The following is a 23154-nucleotide window of genomic DNA, read 5'->3' as shown; positions in this document are numbered from 1 at the left end:
TCAGAGAATTACATTTTTGTATATGAGCTTCATAGTGTCACTACATCTGTTTGTGATCCTTTTATTTTATCTACATTTGCCATGTATTTAATAGAATTATTTCTCTCCATTATGAACCACTCCTCATAAAAACACAGAAAGATGCTGTGGGAATCAATCATTAGTATAGGTATTGCTATTAAACAAGAATCAAGTATGATATGGATGTAAAGAGTAATATAATACAAGAACCAAATAGATACTAAGTAGAAAAACAGTGTTGTATTAATCTTATAGATGGATTGTGCAATTTAATTTTACGTAGCTTATATAGCACTTTTTCTCTGTAGAGCTTAAAGCACTTTATAAAGGAAGGTGACATTTTACACATGAAGATACTGTACCCAGTGTTCAGTGTCTTGTCAAGAGTCACAAAGTAGGCAAGAGCCAAAGATAGGTATGGAATACAAGTGACCTGGTTATTTCCAGTTCAATAGGTTTCCACTGCACCACAATTCTATCCAGGATAACCCACTGTAAGGGAAGGTGCAGTGTCCACTCACTCATGGGCAGTACTTGGAGGTATGTTGTTTTAAGGAGGCAGAGCATATCGCCTCCCCTTTCCCCAAATTCTCTGGATCCATTTTGCACAGATATACAAATGTCCGTACAATCCGTGAATCAAGACTATTTAAAGAAACACATTTGCACAGTGATCACTGAGTTCTGCAGTTACACTTATATAGAGACATTGATTGCAAATGAAGATCTCATTTAGCCTTCAGAATTTTTATTAATGGTGGTGGTGCATGAGGAAAGAACACAACTTGACCCAGAGACCAGGCTGAGTTTTCAGTTAAACAAGGTTTTTGTAGACTGGAAACATTTAGTGAAAAAAAAATCATTGAAGACTAGACTCTGATAGTCTTACAATTTGAGGGAGGTGCATCTGACTCCAGGAATAAACCGCATTGAAATGAATGGCACTACTCAAGTAATAGGATGATACGCCACGTGAGTAAGGTATCAGAAACTGTCCCTCAGAGACAATAAAATGATACCTCATGATGCCATTTTTACATAGGGTGACCATAAGAGACCCTCAGTGCCAACTTGCAAAGGGTTCACTGTCCTGTAACAGCAATTCCTATCAGGCTTGTCAAATTCAGCACACCTAACATGACTCTAACATGGTATTTGTCTGTAAAGACAGTTGTGTGAGGTATTAAATTAAAGCTTATATTATACTGGTCATCATAAGCATTGAATGATATATGTCTGAGTGATAATTAAGGAGTTAGTTGTATGTGTGTACTAATCAGGCACAGTGGCACACGCCTGTAATCCCAGCTCATTGGGGGGCTGAGGCTGGTGGATCACTCAGGGATTCTGGGCTGTGGTGCACTAGGTGGATCGGGTGTCCGGTGCCACTGACAGCCTGGCCAGTGGGTGGCTGAAGGACTGGCTAAAACATCACAAATGACATGTGATTGGCCCACTCTCTGTGAGGGCAAATGGACTGATTGATCATATATGTACTAAAAATATGTTTAAACAATATACCAGTCAGGGTTGAAAAACAAGTTTATCCTAGACGAAGGAATGTTCATTTATCTATCTGTCAAGGCCTGTGATGTACCTCAAGCATTGCAAAAGCCAAAACAGAATGGGAGCTGCATTTGCATCTAAGTCAAAAGGAAAAATCAAGATCACAGGGGGATGTGAAATCAGAGCCTACAAACATCAGAGGCTAAAACATCTTGTCTGGAGAGAGGGGGGTCAAACAATGAGTTTGGGGGAATTATAAGGAGAAGCAAAAAAAGACATTTTGTTATACATTTCACTGAGGAACACCTGTAGGTGGAAGGGGGTGTTCGATGAAAACTCTTGATCTGACTTGAATGAAAAATCAGCAAGCTCTGCAAAAGGACTCAGGACAAGAAACTGTTTGACATAAAAGATTGTAGTTTAGTCTCTTAGAAATGTGTTTTACTTTTGTTTTATTCAGAGGTGAAAGTAAGCCAGTCCGGTACGGCATACCAGCAAGAGCCAATACGTCGTGCTGGACTGCATCGACTTCCACGGCGGGGATTGAAAGGGCTCTGGGCTGCCCGCAACTGCGGGCAGCCTAGAGCCCTTTAAATCCCGGCTGTGGCTCTGGCGGCCAGGCTGGGGCCGGGATTTAAAGGGCTCAGAGCTCCCTGTGGCTGCGGGCAGCCCAGAGCCCTTTGAATCCCAGCCGCGGCTGAGATTAAAGGGCTCAGAGCTCCCTGCGGCTGTGGGCAGCCCAAAGCCCTTTGAATCCCGGCTGCAGCTCCGGTGGCTGGGCTGGAGCAGGGATTTAAAGAGCTCAGAGCTCCCCGCCGCTGCGGGCAGCCCAGAGCCCTTTAAATCCTGGCCGTGGCTGAGATTTAAAGGGCTCAGAGCTCTGCACCGCTGCAGGCAGCCCAGATTTATGGGCTTTAAAGTGCTCTGGGCTTCCCTCAGCGGCAGGAGCTCTAGGCCCTTTAAATCACTGCCCCAGCCCCGCAAAGCTCGGGGTTCCGCCTGGTGGCCAGAGCCCCGGGCCCTTTAATTTGCCCCTGAGCCCCAGGGGGCTCCCAGCCACCTCTGCAGCTGGAAGCCCCTGGTTGATTTAAAGGCTCTGGGTCTCCCAGCCACAGCTGGTTCCCCAGGGCCTTTAAATCTTGAGAGGCCACGCCTCTTCCGGATGAGGCCACGCCCCCCTCAGGACTCCGGCAGCAGCGGTAAGTCCTGTAAATTACTTTCACCCCTGTTTTTTTGTCTCATTAGAGATCCAAACCCACTGGAATGTACCCTGTCTCTTTGGAGACAGCCAGCTTGGTTATTTCTGTTAATGTCCAGTGACAGAGGTTGGATACTAGAGGGCAATGCTCCTCAAGGGGGCACCTAAAGTTAACATGCAGAGCAAAGGAAAGACTCACAGAGCTTTTGGAGAGATTGTCTGGACAGGGAGCCTACACCCAATTTAGTACCAACAAGTCTCTTTCTCAATCAGGCAGGGGGTAGGTAGCAAGGTGACTCACAGTGCTGAGTGCCTTGAGATAGTGTCACAGGTAGCTACTTTGCAAGTAAGAGACCAAGAATTCTATAAAAACAAGATGAGAGTTTGTTAGATAAATAAGAAGCTCTGATCTGTTCATAGAAAATTTACATCTTAAATAAAAATTGATCATATTAAATTACAATTTAGAAGATGAAGGAATTTAAATAAACATATTAAATACATATAAGAGGAGACCTTGACTTGACAGTGTATTGACTTTGCATAGAAATGTTTAATTAGGGGGAATCCTGCTTCAGAAAGTTTAGTGAATACATGTGGTAAGATGCTACAGAAAGGGGACAAATGCTGTATGTAGTTTATCAAAAGAATTAAGTTGCCTTCAATACAACCCTAGAGAGACTCATAGGCATTTAGAGATAACAAAATAGTAGAGTTGTACTGACAAGTTTCAGCTCATTGCAGGAAATCATGTTAACAAGGGAAATATGCTACCACATGATATTTTACTACAACATATAACCACAAAGTAAGAAATCAAATGATTAATTGCTACAAGGTGACAAGTATCCAATCAAAAGTGCTTGCATTTCTGTATATTAGAAAACCAAGGAGACACTCAGGGTATATGCTGGAACAGGTAATGCTAATTAAACTGTACAATTTAATTTATCTATTAGAAATTGACAATGTGAAGTCCAAATTTTAACAATCAACCCAGACAAACTCAGTAGTTATTAAAGGAAAGCTAGCTGCCCAGTGCTACATACAACTCTCTATTTAAGAAGGTGACAGATGCTCTTGGATCATTTCATAAAGGCCAGATTCTGATAACTCTTACTCACACTGAATAGTAATTTAATCCATCAGTAGCCTCACCAGGATTAATAGAACAAGGTGCTCTTCACTATAAGTGAAGGTACTAGAATCTGACACAAAATTAATGAAAAAAATAATAAACACTTACATTTAGACTGGACTAGAATTTGACCTCCTTCACATTGGTGAGCAGTTCACATGAATACTGCCACTAAGGTTAATGGGACCACTTGTGAGAGTAGTTGCTCACTCATGTTCATGAATGTTTCAAAATTTGGCCCACAAAGATTAAAACCAACCACCCACCATTTTATCCTGCTTGGTCCAGACTGTTGGAGAATAGGTATGACAACTAATGTTCTTTTGCTTATGAAAACAGACTGATGAAATTTGCTTGTAAAACAATTGGGAAATTAATAAAGATTATACATGTGAAAGAGCATAATGGACATTTTGCAAAAGGTTGTATGATGATTGACATAGGAAAGTTGCAAATTGAAGCGACAAACTGAAGACTATTGTATAGTTACTAAAAAAAAAGATTTGAATAGTTTATCAGAAAAAAACCAGTTCAATACTGGCTTGCTACTTAACAGTTGTGGAAATTAGCAAATAGGAAACAAAGTTGCATTAATAGCACACAAAGAACTGCTGACTTCAGATGGCAAAATAAAGCCCCCATGATCTCAAAGAGATAAAGCATAAAGTCTGATTTTGTATGCAGATTGGCTCATGATCATCTTTTGGGATAGAACCAATCACCATGCCACCAGTCAGGTCTGAACATTGCGAGCTTTAGTGAGTTCAAGTTGCTTCCTTTAAGTCAAAGAGCTACCTGTGTGTTAGCTAATACATATATGTACTAATAAAAGTGTAGGGAAACTATATTATCTGAATGTATTATACTTTCCCCACAATTCTGTCCAACTATGAAACTGTCATTGATATCTAAGGTCAGGGTTGCCTAACATTTTTATTATATACCTCTCATCTTTCTTCAGCTGATTAAAATTTTTCAGTTACAACTGTTCAAGCTGAAGTTTTCCATCCTTAGTCTCTGCCTGAGTCTGCATTTTTTTGGTAAGTGTGAGCAAATGGGGTTCTTCTCTTTTTCAGTCTGAAGTCAATGAAAAATAGGTAGTTTTGATAATGTTTTCTGCCTTTTCACCCCTTAAATAAGTCACTTGGGGCATGTCTACACTGAAAGAAAAGGCCAGCAGCACAGGTGCATCTGGTCTGGGTCAGCTGACTTGGGCTCATGGGGCTTAAGTTGTGGGGCTAAAAATTGCTGTGTAGATGTTTGGCCTTGGGCTATAGTCCAGGCTCTGGGGCCCTCCCCCACCAATGGGTCCCAGAGCCTAGATTCCAGCCCATACCTGAACAGCTACATCATAATTAAACAGCCCTAGAGCCGAAGCCCCATAAGCATAAGTCATCAGACCCAGGGCAGCCAGGGGTGATTAATTGCACTGTAGACATACCCTTACTGCAATAGACCCACCATTACAGCCCCTCTGTCTCACCTTCCTTCTCCAGACATCAGCAGTCTGTGCAGTGACTTGGACATTCAGGCAGATCACATCAAGAGTCACAGCCTTTCTAGGGATAACAACGTACATATTCAAAGGAATGAAAACTCTTCCACCCTTCCTAGGCTCAATCCTCAACAGACTCCTTGCCCCTCTTCCAGGCTCTGTAATAGAGTGAGGAAGAACTTTGCAGAGTACTGCCCCACAGGGCTTTCTGCCTGGAGCACTAGCTCCTCAGAACTTCTTCCCTGTTGCCTCTCTTCGCCTAGGCCTGATTGAGGAGTGTTTTTCTCCTCAGCTGCCCTTTCCCTTCACAGACAGCTACACAATACAAGCTGCTGCTTACAGGTCCCTCTGTGTTTCCTTTCCCAGAGAGAGAGAACTTCCCTATTGCCCTGTAGTCCTTCCTTTGTGGGAACCACTTTCTCTAATTCTTCTCAGTTGGGTCTAAATCTTAATTAGCTATCTGCTATCCAGGTATCAGGAGGTGGGTTAATTGAGCCCTTTTACTGCCAGCGTGGGGATACACTGTGTCACACTTGAGTATATGGAGTACTAACTTTACATTTGGTGGGATATGGTTCATTATGGACTTTAGGGGAAAAAAATCAGATGCCACTGAAAATGAATAGGTGTTTTCCATTACTGTGTGCTTGATTCAAAACCTGTTGAAGTTCTATGGCAGGATGCCCATGGAGTTCAGTTAGCTTTCAATCAGACTCTAGGTACTTTTGCTGCCAATAAGATGGCTGTAGGATTTTTTTAAATTGTTTATTGTCTTCACACTCACCCTTCTGATTTCTGGGAATCATGTTTTTAGACTGTAGACTTCTTGGGGGCAGGGACTGGGCCAGCTTTTTAAAGGTACTTAGGCACCTAAACATACAGTAGGCACCTGGTGGCATTTTCAGAAGCACCTAGGTGCCTAACTCACACTAAAATCAATGGGTGTTAGACAACCAGGCACTTCTGAAAGTCCCAAGAGACCCTATTTGCATCTTTAGGAATGCCTTTCAGGCCCTGTGTCTTTACACTCTATGTCAAAGTGTTTTTCACAACTATGGTCCTGATTTTCAGCTGGTGTAAATGAGCCAGCTCCCCTTGACTTGAAATTTACACTGAGGTTCTAGTGCTATGTGTTTAATAAATGATAAACAACAAGACTTAGAAATATCCAGTGTGAATACAAACCTGGGATTAACCTACCTGCCTTTTAATGAGGCATCTGAACAATAGTGAAATAATATGATGGATCTGGTTTTGAATTAGAATATGTGGTTTAAATGGAGGGATTAGTGCTCAATATAAACAGTTACAAGGATACAATAGTTAACTTCTATCTCTACTATATCTGCATGTAAGAGAAACAATACAATATTTTAATAACCTACAGTGGATCTACAACTGGACAATGGCATCCTTTTTTAACTTTATGCATTCAAAGGTCTTCTCTACAGCAGAGACCAATCTGTTCACTCCAGTTTAGCTACTTAATTTTTCAGTTACGAATTATCTCTATTGTGACATACAAATTTGACACATGATATTTCTAAAGAAAATAATGAGGATAAAGGAGAGCCATCTGCCAAAACCTTCAAAAACAAATGTGTTGTACTAAGATCAATTTATCAAGAACTAAAGAAGAAACCAGAAAAGGACAAAAATAGCATGGAAGGTGGGATAAGCACCCAAATCTGTCATTTCCTAACTTTCCTTCCTTAGAAATCTACATTTTTAAGATAAATGTTTGTTTGACTGTAACATCCTGGGTCATTTACGTCAGTGATAGGTTGGTAATCCTTTGGGGTTTTCCAGTTTGAGTGGAGGCTAGTATATGTTATGTGATACTTCTATTTACCATCCCGCTCAAAAATGTGTCCTATATATGAAATGATGAATCATTAATGTGGTTTAGAGACTGGAAACTACAAAAATTCTGGAGACATTTCAAATCCCAAATATTATATGACAAAGAAATAAATATATACCAAAAACTCAACTCAGATAGTGAATTACTAAAAACTAAGGCCCAGATCCTCCAAGATATTTAGGTGCCTAACTCCTATTGATTTCAATGGAGATAGACACTTAAATGCCTCTGAGGATTGGGACCTACATGTTTGTATCCTGTAGAGGCTCTTTTGAAATTGAAGCTCCCAGTGTGAAAGGGAGCTCAAGAGGTCATCTACTCCAGTCCCCTGCACTCATGGCAGAACTATGTATTATTTAGACCATCTCTGACAGGTGTTTGTCTAAACTGCTCTTACAAATCTCCAATGATGGAGATTCCACAACCTCCCTAGGCAATTTATTCCAGGGCTTAACCACCTTGACAGTTAGGAGGCTTTTCTAATTTCCAACCTAAACCACCCTTCCTCAGAGGTTAAGAAGAACATTTTTTCTCCCTCCTCATTGTAATAATCTTTTATGTACTTGAAAACTGTTAGATCCCCTCTCAGTCATCTCTTCTCCAGACTAAACCCATTTTTTTCTCCAATCTTCTCTCATAGGTAATGTTTTCTAGACCTTTAATCATTTTTGTTGCTCTTCTCTGGACTTCATCCAATTTGTCCACATCTTTCCTAAAATGTGGTTCCCAGAATTGGACACTACTCCAGTTGAGGCCTAATCAGCATGGAGTAGAGTGGAAGGATTACTTCTCATTTCTTGCTTACAACACTTCTGCTAATACATTCCAGAATGATGTCTGATTTTTGCAACAATGTTACACTGTTCACTCATAGTTAACTTGTGATCCACTATGGCCCTCAAATCCCTCTCTGCAGTACTCCATCCTAGGCAATCATTTCCCATTCTGTATGTGTGCAAATGATTGTTCTTCCTAAGTGGAGTACTTTATATATGTCCTTATTGAATTTCATCGTATTTACTTCAAACCATTTATCCAGTTTGTCCAGATAATTTTGAATTTTAATCCTATCCTTCAAAGGACTTGCAACCCCTCCCACCATGGTATCATCTAAAAACGTTATAATTGTACTTTCTATTCAGGGATCAGCAACCTTTAGCAAGCTGCCTGACAGGGTAAGCCCCCTGGCGGGGTGGGCTGGTTTCTTTACCTGCTGCCTCCACAGGTTTGGCTGATCACAGCTCCCACTGGACGTGGTTTGCTGGCCCAGGCCAATGGGGGCTCCAGGAAGTGGTGCAGGCCGAGGGATGTGCTGGCTGCTGCTTCCCGCAGCCCCCATTGGCCTGGAGCAGTGAACTGCAGCCAGTGGGAGCTATGATTGGCCAAACCTGCGGATGTGGCAGGTAAACAAACCAGCCCAGCCTGCCAGGGGGCTTACCCTGGCGGGCCACATGCCAAAGGTTGCTGATCCCTGCTCTATTCCATTATCTAAATAATTGATTAAGATATTGAACAGAACCAGACCCAGAACTGATCCCTGTGGGACCCCACTTGATATGTCCTTCCAGGTTGACTGTGAACCACTGATAACTATTCTCTGGGAATGGTTTTCCAGACAGTTATGTACCTACCTTATAGTAGTTCTATCTAGGTTGTATTTCCTTAGCTTGTTTGTGAGGGGGTCATGTGAGACAGTATCAAAAGCCTTACTAAAGTCAAGATATACCACATATACAACTCCCTCCCCATCCACAAGGCTTGTTACTCTGGGCTTGTCTACACTACAGGACTATTTCGAATCTACTTAAGTCGAATTTGTGGATTCGACCTTAATAAGTCGAATTTGTGTATCCATACTAAATACACAAATTCAAACTTCTGAGTCCACATTCACGGGGCCAGCTTCGACTTTGGAAGCGGTGCACTGTGGGAAGCTATCCCACAGTTCCCGCACTCCCCGCTGCCCATTGGAATTGTGGGATTTCCCCCCAATGCATTCTGGGGGGAAAAATGTGTCGTCATTGAACCGTCAATCACGCCCTCCCCATCTTCCTTGAAAGCGCCGGCGGGAAATCTGTTCACGCCCTTGTCTGGTCGGTTACAGCGCGGACGCCACAGCACTGCGAGCATGGAGCCCGCTGCGATCATCGCTGCACTTATGGCCGTTGTCAACTCCTCGCACGTTATCGTACACCTCTTCCACAGTCAGATGCTGAGAAACCGGGCGAGGAGGCTCCGGCAGCATGGTAAGGAGAGTGGCGCAGACCTCTCAGAAAGCAGGGTACGCCGGGCAGTGGAGATCATGGTGGCAATGGGTCACGTTCATGGTGTGGAACGGCGATTCTGGGCCCGGGAAACAAGCACAGACTGGTGGGACCGCATAGTGCTGCAGGTCTGGGATGACACAGAGTGGCTGCGAAACTTCAGGATGCGTAAGGGCACTTTCCTTGAACTCTGTGACTTGCTGTCCCCTGCCCTGAAGCGCCAGGACACAAGGATGCGAGCAGCCCTGAGTGTGCAGAAGCGAGTGGCCATAGCCCTCTGGAAACTTGCCACGCCAGACAGCTACCGGTCAGTAGCGAACCACTTTGGCGTGGGCAAATCTACCGTGGGGATTGCTGTCATTCAAGTAGCCCACGCAATCGTTGAGCAACTGCTCTCAAAGGTAGTGACTCTCGGAAATGTCCAGGTCATCATAGATGGCTTCGCCGCGATGGGATTCCCAAACTGCGGTGGGGCTATAGATGGGACTCACATCCCTATCCTGGCACCAGCCCACCAGGCCAGCGAGTACATTAACTGAAAGGGCTACTTTTCAATGGTGCTGCAAGCTGTGGTGGACCATAGGGGACGTTTTACCAACATCAACGTCGGGTGGGCGGGCAAGGTTCATGACGCGCGTGTGTTCAGGAACTCTGGTCTGTTTAGACGCCTCCAGGCAGGTACTTTCTTCCCGGACCTCAAAATAACGGTTGGGGATGTGCAGATGCCTACAGTGATCCTCAGGGACCCGGCCTACCCGCTAATGCCCTGGCTCATGAAGCCCTATACAGGCGCCTTGGGCAGTGAAAAGGAACTCTTCAACTACCGGCTGAGCAAGTGCAGAATGGTGGTGGAGTGTGCTTTCGGACATCTCAAGGGGAGATGGCGGACCTTACTGACTCGCTCGGACATCAGCGAAAAGAATATCCCCGTAGTTATTGCTGCTTGCTGTGTGCTCCACAATCTCTGTGAGAGCAAGGGCGAGACCTTTTAGGCCGCTTGGGAGGTTGAGGCAAATCGCCTGGCTGCTGTTTACGATCAGCCAGACACCTGTGCTGAGAGAATATCCCAGCGGGAAGCGATATGCATCAGGGAGGCTTTGAAAGCGAGTTTCCTCGCAGAGCAGGGTAACCTGTGACTGTCCACTTGATTTTAAGAGAGCCTGATCATAAACCAAGTTTCCCCCACTTCCGAAGGACGTTTTAAAACTAAGGACATGTTTTAGTAATTAATAATAAATCTTTCATTGACTTTGCATTTCTGTTTCTTGGTTGAAACATGGAAGCATTCTGTGCTGGGTAAGGTGTGCACTGATGGGTGGGTTTGCAGGAAGGGGCGAGGGGTGCCGTCTTTGGATAGGGGTTAACATGACGGCTGTGGGTTTGGGCGTTGGAAGGGGTGAGGGGTGTGGGGGAAGGGTGAGTATCTGCCCCTGGATGAGGTCTCTTTTTGGGGCTCAGGGCACCGGGGAGGATCGTGACTACGGTCCAAGTGCATGTGAAGGGAAGCCTGCCTTTACATTTGGGGATGGCAGGCACCAGGACCCTGCACAAGCATACACATCAAGGAAAGACCCGGGGCAGCATACACCACACAGACTGTCCCTGGTGCCTAGTGACTGCAGTCTGTGTGTGCCCTGCAGTTGACCCTGCAGCCAAGTCTGTAGCATGGCACTGTGGGCTATGCACTGAAATTACAATTTCCCCCCCCCCACAGAACAACAGAAAGTCTTCTGACACCAGAAACGTGACGGAAACAGTCAGTAACACCAAACCGCTTTTAATAATGTAGTACACAGTGGGGGGTTTGAACTTGGAGTTGGGACTGGTTGATGCTGTAAGGAAAGAGCTTGTACAAATTTACAGCGCGAGAGTTGTCTCGAACATTATCTGTGTGCTGCGGTGCAGGGACAGTTCTCACGGCCCCTACCGCCCCTCCGTCTTGTAACTTTGGGTGAGGGGGGGACAGGACTTCTTGGCGTTGGAGGGCGGTTGCAGATGCACTGCAGGGGGGCTCTCTCCTCCTGACTGCGGTCTTGCAGAACATCTACAAGGCGCCGGAGCGTGTCCGTTTGCTCCCTCATTAGACCAAGCAGCGTTTGAGTCGCCTGCTGGTCTTCCTGCCGCCACCTATCCTCCCGTTCCAGGTGTGTGCGATGCTGCTGACACAGGCTCTCCCTCGACTGTCTCTGCTCTGCCACCTCCGCTCTGGAGCTGGCCATCAGTTCCTGGAACATGTCGTCCCTAGTCTTTATCTTTCGGCGTCTAATCTGAGCCAGCCTCTGCGAGGGGGATGCTGGGGCAGTCCGGGAAGGAGCCGAAGCTGTGTGATGCGAAAAAGTAGGTGATTTCCTTGAACAAATACATGTTTGCCAACAGTAAACACAGTCTAGTCAGTTTCAGTTAAGAAGACCAAACAGGGAACCAAGTCTCAGGAGATCTCGGAACTAGTCCGAGATTTCGGAATACGCTCTCATTGGCGGCGCGATTGCACTGGATAGCGCTGGCGAGGAGAGACAGCTGCATCCCTCTTGCACAAAGTCCTGGTAAGCCTTACAGTACAGAGTGCTTATCAGTTAGTGCTTAGCTGTGCTCTCCTGCTGGAGGCAATGTGCAAAGCAGAAAAGATGACCGTTTTGCGGCACCTCCCGCCAGTGAACGGGAAAGATCCCTGTATGCTTTTCCTCTGTGGCCTCCACCACGTGGCTGTTAAGCGAGGGTCATTCTTATGCAAAGTAAAACTCTGTTAAGCGAGGGTCATTCTTATGCAAAGTAAAACTCTGTTAAGCGAGGGTCATTCTTATGCAAAGTAAAAGTCTACCATTCACAATAGTAACAGTACACTAATTCCACTAATTAGATGCAGCACTTCAACAACGACATCACCCTGAGGCGTGTCAGGAGGACTCAGAGAGAGGGGATGCTCACAGAAGCCCTGCACAGACCAGGACCATACGCTGCCATGCTCGTCGAGGCGATGGTCCCCCTTTACCTGAGGATGGCCTGGCGCGGAAGAGTGTGCTTCAACGGAGCACCCAACAAGGCACCTCTACCAAGGAACCTCCTGCTGAGGCTTTTCCAGCTGCTCTCTGAGAGCTTTTTTGAACTGTCCCCAGAGGACTATTGCTCCATTGCTATATGTGTAGACCTGCTGTTTGTATAGTTTCATATTTAAAAAATTTTATATAGTATTTCTATTTTTTATATATATCCCTGTTTCTTAAAAGAATAAATGTTTCCCTGTTTGTAGCACTTAACGCCTGATCCTTCCCCTGATTCCGAGTCCGGGTTAACGGGCGGGGACGGTTGGTAGGGGATCTCTGTGAGGGTGATGAAGAGATCCTGGCTGTCAGGGAAAGCGGGAGTGGGTTCGATGTCGCCTGTGCCGTCCTCAAAAGACCCTTCCTCATCTTCCCCATCGGCGAACAGGGAGGAGGAACTGTCCCGGTACACTATTCCGTCCTCGGAGTCCACCGTCACTGGTGGGGCACTGGTGGCAGACCCACCTAGAATGGCATGCAGTGCCTCGTAGAAGCGGCATGTCTGGGGCTGGGCTCTGGAGCGTCCGTTTGCCGCTCTGACTTTTTGATACCCTTGTCTTAGGTCCTTCACTTTCACGCGGCACTGCATCGCATCCCGGCTGTATCCTTTCTCTTTCATGGCTTTAGAGACCTTCTCGAAGGTCTTCACGTTCCGCTTGTTGGAGCGCAGCTCCGAGAGCACAGACTCCTCGCCCCACACAGCGATCAGATCCTGGACTTCCCGGTCAGTCCATGCTGGGGACCTCTTTCTAGTCTGGGATTGCCCAGACTCCTCTGCTGGAGAGCTCTGCATCGTTGCAGGTGCTGCGGAGCTCGCCCCGATGTGCAACCAGAACGTCAGATTCAAACCGCCCAGACAGGAAAATGAATTCAAATTTTCGCGGGTCATTTCCTGTGTGGCTGGCCAGAGAATCCAAGCTCGGACTGCTGTCCAGAGCATCAACAGAGTGGTGCACTGTGGGATAGCTCCCGGAGCTGCTAAGTTCGATTAGCATCCACACCAAGCCTAATTCGAGCTAGCAAGTGCGAATTTAGCGTTACTCCACCTGCCGGGGTGGAGTACCAAATTCGAACTAAAGAGCCCTCTAGTTCGAATTAAATGGCTTCCTGGTGTGGACGGTTGAGCGGTTAGTTCGAATTAACGCTGATAAATTCGAATTAAAGTCCTAGTGTAGACCAGGCCTCTGTCAAAGAAAGCTACTAGGTGATTTGACATGATTTGTTCTTGACAAATCTATGCTGACTGTTACTTATTGTCTTCTAGGTGTTTGCAAATTGATTGCTTAATTATTTGCTACATTATCCTTCCAGGTACTGAAGTTAAGATGACTGGTCTGTAATTCCCCAGGTTGTCCTTATTTCCCTTTTTATAGATGGGCACCATATTTGCCCTTTTTCCAGTCCTCTGGAATCTCTCCTGTCTTTCATGATTTTTCAAAGATAATTGCTAATGGCTCAGACATCCCCTCAGTCAGCTCCTTGAGTATTCTAGGATGTATTTCATCAGGCCCTGGTAACTTGAAGATATCTAACTTGTCTAAGTAATTTTAACTGTTTCTTTCCCTACTTTAGCCTCTGATCCTGCCTCATTTTCTCTTCCATACACTATGTTAGACATCAAATTGCTAACCAACCTTTCCAGTGAAAGCCAGGACCTGTTCTGGGGCAGTGCACCTATATGCTGACCCTTGCTGATATTAAATGCTCAAATCTAGCCACAGATTTATTAGACCATCCTTAGGAGGAGGGAAAAGTCAATATCTAGAGCTAAGAATTATCTGTGTATTGACTCTACTGCAGTAATGTAGATTTCAGGAGACCAATTAATAACAAAGTCATAATCTGGAATTCTCACTCATATTGAAGAGTACTTTACTCCACAAAAAGTTGTGTTGAATAGAATAGGTCTACATCTACAGTAAGATGCTAATAAAGTTGAGAAAAGGGTATCAGAATCTGGACCTTAATTAGTAATTCTAGATCATTTAGTGAGAAAGAGCTATAATTTAGCTTAGTGTGGTTTAGTGGATGGTGCACTTGAGTGGGTTTTGTGAGACCGTGGTTCTAGGCCCACCTTTGCCACCAGCCTGCTGTGTGATCTTAGGCAAGTCACTTTCCCTCTCTGTGATTCAGCTTTCCTGTCTATAAATGGATAATGATACTGACCTTCTTTGTAAAGCACTTTGAGATCTAAAAGCTAGGTATTATTATTAATCATTGATGGATCTGTTTTTTTTAATTATGGAATACCTATAAATTATTTGTTTACATTATTTCCCACTTTTCTGTTTGTTTATGTTAACCTAGAGAAAGCAAATAAATCATAATTTTTAATTCTTAGTACTCCAAATATATAAAAAATATAGCCGAGATGTGCAGCCACAATGATAATGGCCTATCAGCAGATATTTGCATATTTGGATACTAGCATTTTCGGATGCTAAAACCATATATTGAATTTCTTTAAGAGAGAATGCAGAAAAGTTTTTTAGGCAGTAGGCATCAAAACAAAACAAAATATTGATCTCACTTGCATGAGGGCTCTCTCAAACATTCTAGGGTCAAGAGGATTCTTGCAATTGCTCATATTTGAGTGAATCTACATGTAGACAAGTCTCAAAGCAGAAACTCATCATATTCTAAGAAAATCCTCCATGTGGAAATCAATGCATAAAATGAAATAGCATATCAGAACTGTCAGGGGACTTTTCATGCCTTAAGAAAGCTCCCCATAAATTCATAGCTCAGATCAGATATACAGGAAATTCCAATCCATAAAGCTTCAGCGGCTAAAGCAGTTTACACCACATAACACAAACCTCTAGCAACCTCTTGTCAGATGTAGCCTTGGGGCAAGGTTATGTTGTGATATATCGCTAAATGTAAATACAACAAACATATATACAGTTAACTCTGGGGGAGGGAACTATCCCACTGTTAAAACAATATGGGCTCAGAAATTTATTGTGCTTGTGATTCTGTTCATTGGGGCTTAAGCCAATGTCCACTGAAGTCAAGAAGAGTCCTTCAATTAACTGCAGTGAACTTTGGATCAGGCCCCAAATGGTCTCCGAGAACACAGCTTGGTACAAATACATAATTAATTTTCATTTCAAAATACTCTCATTAAGAGCTATGATATCTTCAAGACACATATATCTATCCTTTTCCTTAAATTATGGATGTGTACCCATGACTTAACACAATATATGATGCCAGAAAGGAAAGCATCATTAACAGACCCTCATAGGCTCTTTTAGCAGTGTTTGAAAAGAAGGCATATGCCTCTAAAGGAACTTTAGATAGAGCTGGCCAAGAAAACAAAACAAACAAACATTATTTTGCAAAATTTCTTTTTGAAGTCTGTTTTTTAAATATTTTTGTTGAAGGGTGGCTACTTTTAAATCTGTTATTGAATGTCCAGGGAGATTGAAGCGTTCTCCTACTGGCTTTTGTATGTTACCATTCCTGATGTCCAGGATAAATGGACACAAATCAGACATCAGGAATGGTAACATACAAAAGCCAGTAGGAGAACACATCAATCTCACTGGACATTCAATAACAGATTTAAAAGTAGCCATCCTTCAACAAAAAATATTCAAAAACAGACTTCAAAGAGAAACTGCAGAGCTATAATTCATTTTCAAACTTAACACCATTAATTTGGGCTTGAATAGGGACTGGGAGTGGCTGGCTCACTACAAAAGCAATTTTCCCTCTCTTGATATTGATGCTTCCTTATCAATTATTGGGAGTGGAACATATCCACCCTGACTGAATTGGCCCTGTGAACACTGGTTCTCCACTTGTAAGGTAAGGCAACTCCCTTCTCTTCATGTGCCAATATATTTATGCTTGTATCTGTAATTTTCACTCCACGCACCTGAAGAAGTGGGATTTTGCCCAAAAATGCTTATGCCCAAATAAATCTGTTAGTCTTGAAAAATGCCACTTGACTCCTGGTTGTTTCTGTGGATACAGACTAACACGGCTACCCATCTGATACTTGACATACTGAATGATGTCACTCCAGGAGGAACTATCCCAAAAAGGATTGCTGCAGGGAATTGTGTCTATAATGATTGACTAACCAGGTTTTACTCCTGCAAATATTGCCTTCAGGAGGCAGTATGTTCTAAAGTGACATGGGATAGTGGCCACTTGAGCTAGAGGTACCTATGAGTAAGTTTTTCTAGTGGATTCAGACAACAGGAGTGTCATGGGGTTCTCTCATGGTGCACTGGGCATTAGCTCTTGTCATAGGTCTCACCCCCACTTAGAGCTGTTGGGTTCCAATATGGGGACCTGCATGGACTCCCCTAAACTAAAATCCTAGTTTAGATCTGGTAAAAGCTGCCACCACCCAATAATGTACGTGTATTGGGACACAGTCCTTCCCCAAAATCCTTGGGGATCCCAAGAGCCCCAAATCCATGGAGTTCTTACACCTAGGAGAAGTAAACCATTCCCCCTGCTTCCTCCCCCCTCTCTTTTCCTAGGAGAGATACCGGGATTCAACTACAGAGGGATGCCTCCCTCCTCCCCTTTCCCTGAGAATTTACCCAAGGAAAGATCAACCAAGTCCTTAACAGAAAAGATTTATTAAAGAATAAAAAGAAAGTAACTGTCTCTGTAATACCAAGATGGAACAATACACAGGGTCTAAACTTATCAATCTCTGGAGAGAATTCACCCTCCCTTCTTTCTCAGTAAAAGCAATAACAGTACAGAATTAAAGAAATTCTATAGCAAAACACACAATTGCAAATACAGAAATAAAAGTATAAGAATACTAGTTCCTTGCTAATACTCACTAGCTTGAATAGAAGAATTTATTGCAGAAACCTGGGAGGACTTGATTAAGATGTCTGGACTCCCTTAACTCCCAAGAGAGACTCTCTAACACAAAGAACAGAAAAAAAAACTTCCCTCCACAGAGATTTGAAAATCTCTTGTCCCTGATTGGTCCTCTGGTCAGGTGTTCACAGGTACTGCTTGTTAACCCTTTACAGGTAGAAAAAAACCTTAACCCTTAACTAACTGTTTATGACAGCTCTACTAGCCAGTGCACTCACACCTGGTATTGCTTCACCTGTCATCAACACTGCCTGCAGACCCACCTCAGACCAAGCACTGACTCAAACCTCCTGTACAAGTAAAAATCCTAAGGCCATCTTGGATCCTCTAAAGGACAACTAGGCGTCCATGTTTGTGAGCCTTCTTGTTCCCTCCCCACTCCAGTTTGGCGCCTTTTCCATGTTTAGGTGAGAAAAACAGTGGCTGTCAATAATCTAATCCACCTAGTAAAAGTCTATATAAGGCAGTGTTCAGATCAGATCAGGGATGCCTGTCTGAGTGGCAGAGTGCAGAACAGACAATTAAGGGTAGGCCATTTGCCCCACATGGGGATTACTCACTTACACACATTTAATCCATCTTTTGTAAGATTTGCTTACTGCACGCACGACGACACAGGTAGAGGGAGGGGGAGTTCAACAACTTACCTGAAAGAAGCTCGTCCAGCCCTGCTTCAAGATCCTGCTTCCATCCAGGGGATCCAGTGGTCCGCCGTACCAACCTAAGGAGAAAAAGGACATCAGTACTTCAAGCTGCTGAAGATGGTATTGTAATATTGCGTGTTTGTCCGTACGGTTCCCTATTGTTACAGCCTGCCTTGTTTTGTTGTCTGCTTGTTGTCATCTTGGTTATTTTGGGGGTCCTTGCCATTAACTCCCTTTAATAAACTCTGTTGTACCTTTATTTCATAAAGTCTTCTGTAAAAATACAACCCCCCGGTGATAGATACGGGTAGGGGACGAACCTAAGATCGAAAAATCTGGGCCGCTTTAATCTTACCCTCTGTTTTGGTCAACACTCCGGCTATGCCAGTCTCCACATTTCTCCCTTTCAGGTTGGAAGTATCTCAGTCCAAATAGTCCAGCCACTTCCAGAGAGAGAGAGAGAGAGAGAGAGTCTCTCTCTCTCTCTCTCTCTCTCTCTGTTTCTCGGGGAGAACCCGGACCTGTCCACTTGGGCTTGCTGCAGCAACTGACTCTGCTCTGCCATTCCCTTTTATGTGAGCCTGCTGGGACCTGATTGGTTGCTCCTTGCAACCTCTCTCTGGTTGGCTGCCCCCTGCACAGCCTCCCTAGGCTGCTTTTAACTCCTTTCTTTCTTGCAGAGGGAGCAACCAGCCTGCTCGGACCTGATTGGTTGCCCCAAGAGCTCCTTGCTCTTACTGCTAATAACAGACAGTGAATTTCAGAGAAATTGGGACATAAAACTGGAGTAATGGTGGTATTGTATTTAGATTAGGAAAAAGCTGGAAAAGTATCTCTAATCATATAGATTGTGTATTGGAAATGAAATGTGTGTTACTTATATATCCAAGCAGTACACAAGGAAATGCTTAGTAAGAATTAAAAAAAAATAGAAAAATACACCTGAACCTTTGTTTTAGAATGTGAAGGCTGCTGAAAAATTCTGTGCTGAACCTTAATGAAGAACAAGGAATGGATTACATTTGGCAAGCTTTTAGAGGAAAAAAACCATTCTAGGTCATCTGATGTTACAGTTAATTGCACTTATGTCTTAACCTTTCTTTAGCTGAAAGCATCACTGAGAACTAAACAACCAAGGATTTTATTTAAATAGCTTATTTTTCCAGAAACCATGATGAGTACTAATCAAGAGTCATATTTTAATAGTGTCTTCATAGCAGTTTTCTGATGCAGCATGAATAATTGCATGCCATCTGTATCTTTCCACTTTCATAACAAATCTCAGTTACTGAATTGAAAACTAAACTTGCTGATCTATTCAATGCATTGAATTCATGCATGAAATGCTAGGAAATATGAAAGAATGTGAATATTTATGTACCTTTCCCTTGGAAAAATTGTATTCAATTTTCTCTGATGGCAAGTACTTTGGTTTCTTACACTGTGAAACATGCATATGTGGTGCAGTAATTTACTGCACTAGCTTTTCAGCTGTGCAGACCTAGACTGAAATATTGATTGGGTTACAAGTGAAAATGTGTTTGTGGTCTTATCATTGCCCCCCAATAGGTATTTGACCACATTGCAAAAGCATGACACAATTCAGAAAAATTGGCAGTCTCTAGTCAAGAGAGGCCTGCAGCTGGAATTTTAAGGCATAGTAGCTCACGATTTAAGAACACCTAGAGACGTGTGCTAGAAAACTCAGCATTTGCCAACACACTGCTTGGGTCTGAACAGAACTCCAAATCTCTTACTTTCAAGAGCACTAAACTGACCCATATACTTTGTGGGTGGGAGGAAGAAAGGAAAACATCCACATTTGTACATATGAGATAGTTCATCTTGTTTAATTGTGTGTGTAATTACACATGTTAATATCTTAAAAATAGGGCCACCAGACTGCAAGTGTGAAAAATCGGGATGGGGGAGGGGTAATAGGAGCCAATATAAGAAAAAGACCCCAAAATCGGGACTGTCCCTATAAAATAGGGACATCTGGTCACCCTACTTCAAAGCCACATCTCTTCAAGAACCAAAGTATCCTGCTAATAACAAGTGTTACTCATTTTTGTCCCAGGGGGCAGGATAAAAACAATGGACAAAATTCCTCTCCAGCTTCATTTCCCCCACCCACAAGGGTGCAAATAATTCCCACTGAATTCATGTCCACGTCCTCCCTATAATGTTGCAGACAAGAAAGCCCATTTTATTACTTGTTTTTATTATTATGATTAGTAGTAGTAGTAGTAGTAGTATTTATTTTTAATAAATAAGATTTTCATTATTCCTTAAAAATCACAGATTTAACTTTAGGAGAAATTATTCATGTTCTGTGAGGGCAGAATCAGTCCCCAAATCTACATTTTTACATAAATCCATAGAATAAATGTGTCTGGTAATAATATAGAATGTTTTAACAGTCTTGGAACTGAACATAGTTAGTCCTTTAAAAATAAAATAATATTTCCTTTATTTAATATACTGTTAACAACCATATTACAGTCTGGCATGCCAAACAGCCTTACATCAACTGTATCACATTATGTCACTTCACATTTATATCATTCTATGACTGATATAGCCCTGTGTGACATGTTGTGACTAAATGTGCCAACCAAGAAATTAAAATCTGTGATGTTAAGGAAGAAATATTGAAAGATCCTACTTATACAACAAAACAAATAACAAAACAAAGTATGGGTTGCCTTCCTAAAATTTTGCTGGCAATTAGAAAGCTGAATGTCAAGAACAATGCAGTCCCTAAAACAGAGATCACGTGTACAACTCACAGTTCCTTTCAAACAACTTGAGATATCAATAGTTAATACCACCATCATTAAAACCCTACCAAATTCTTGGACATGAAAAACACATCACAGACCGTGAAATCTGGTTTCCCCCATGAAATCTGGTCTTATGTGTGCTTTTACCTTATACTATGCAGATTTCATGGGGGGAGACCAGCATTTCTCAAACTGGGGGTCCCGACCCAAAAGGGGGTTTTGGAGGGGGCCTCAAGGTTATTTTAGGGAGGTTGCAGTATTGTCACCCTTACTTCTGTGCTACCTTCAGAGCTGGGTGGCCTGAGAGCGGTGGCTGTTGGGCAGGTGCCCAGCCCTGAAGGCAGTGCCCCATCAGCAGCAGTGCAGAAGTAAGAGTGGTGATACCATACCATGCCACCAAGGATAGGCTCTTTAAGAACCAGAGTCTGTCTCTCTCTGTGTCATTGACTGTGTTTTTTCCACTCTCTGAAAGGCTATTCAGGAATTGAGAAGATAATTTACTCTGAACACAGATGGAAATTATTCTCAGCCAGCACAGAAAGACAAATGATCTTAAAAGGCAGCACTTAAACTGAAGTTTTAAATTATGATTTAGAGATTTTTTCTCTTTTTTTGTCATAATATGAGCACTATATATACTACTAATTTAGATATTTAGATTTACTAGTATCATTTATAAGTGGTATAAATTGTCTCTGATTCAGTATATTGATGGGTTCAATGGAGTTATACCCAGGGTCAATATGACCCATGGTTTCTAAGAGAGAATTTAATTTGCTCATTATGGTAAGTACAGTGGATGTACTTTAAAAATTCTTCCAGAGAGCTATTAGCAGTTCTAGAACATTTCACTTATTAGAAATAGAGATAAAGCAAACCTGATTTTAGCAGCAGTAGTAGTGGCCTGTGCTGAGCATTTCAGAACAGTTTTTTGCCAAAATATATTGATCAGTACAAGTAATCTTAGGAGGGATGAAGGGTGGGTTTTATAAGGGTGCAGGTGGGGAAAGAACAGTTTCATGCCACTTTGGACAAAGACCTAGCCTACCCCTCTCCCAAACCCGTCTTTCCTTCCTCCAACAAATGGGGGTGGGGGAACTGTGCAGGTGGGGTGGGGATGATTGGTGGCTTGTGTGAAGGATTGCCTAGATATGGGAATGCAAAGGGAACCCTTTGTTCGTACCAAGAAAGTCAGAGCTGTCCATTCTCCCAGTGATCATTTCAAATGTTTTATACTGTTCTTCATATCTCTATCCTCCCCCCACTGAGCCATTCTGCAGAAGCCAGGAGAAAAGGAGGTGGGTGAAGCATCCACTCCAGTGGCTGCGCAAACACAATTTCAGGTCCCTTGCAAGTGGCACGACAACTGTTACATCTGCGGTGTTAAACCCAAAAGTTCAGGGAAGAAAATACATTTCCTTGTGCTTTTTAATGCTGTTCAGTGAACACAAGGACTTGACTTTCTGGTGATGCAAGGAGCTTTTTAGGGGTGGGTGGACTTTTTCTGTGGTTCTCTACTCCTCTTCCAATGGGAACTCCATCTGCTGCCATCAAATTGCTACCTAATCCAGTAAGCATAATTCAGGAAACTTTTGGTGTAGCAGAAATTAAATCTGGTTCTTCAGGTTTAATAACAGAACAAACATGCTTGATCCACCTTCATAGCTCATCCACTCAGCAATTTGTAGAGGGGTGATCAATAGCAGGAATATCTCTGGCACAAGGTGTCCTCTAAAGGACTAGAAAACCACTTATTTTTTCCATTTCCATCTATGTTCTCCAAATGATGGCCAGCCTTTAAAGATCAGAAAAGTAAGTTGATAGAACTGAACCCTTCTCAAGCAGTCTATCCATGCACTGTAAATATTACAATATTTTAATTAAAGTAATGCAGGAATTTCACCATTTTTAACCTCAACTCCTTCTTCGTGGGCTGCAAAAGTAGCCTGAAGGAAGCAGGCTTTAACAGCTCTATTCCTGGGCCTCTAAAAAGTTTTAATATTGTGGCCTTCAACAGCACAGTTATGTTTTGAGAAAGATTTAGGTACCTGTCCAGAAAAAAACATTAAATATATTGTTGCCGTCATCTTGGCAGGACATCCTAGTGCTGAAAGGAAACCCATTCGGGTAGTATTGCAGGAGCAGCACCACAGAAATAAGAAAGGTGAAGAAGAACCCTGGAAGACCTACACACAGGTAGCAGTCAGGAGCAGTTCCAGTTGCTTAGGGAAAGGGAGGATTGGGCTGTTAGGCAAGATGAGGCATTTCTGCAAATGGAATGACAGCACAGGAAATGGGAGCATGTATTCATGTAGTCCCTAGTCCAACTGGTAGCAGACT

The sequence above is a fragment of the Mauremys reevesii genome, linkage group 5 (genome assembly GCF_016161935.1).
Source record: "Mauremys reevesii isolate NIE-2019 linkage group 5, ASM1616193v1, whole genome shotgun sequence".
NCBI lineage: Eukaryota > Metazoa > Chordata > Testudines > Geoemydidae > Mauremys > Mauremys reevesii.
The sequence above is the reverse complement of the archived record's forward strand: the minus strand, read 5'-3'. Positions refer to the sequence as shown.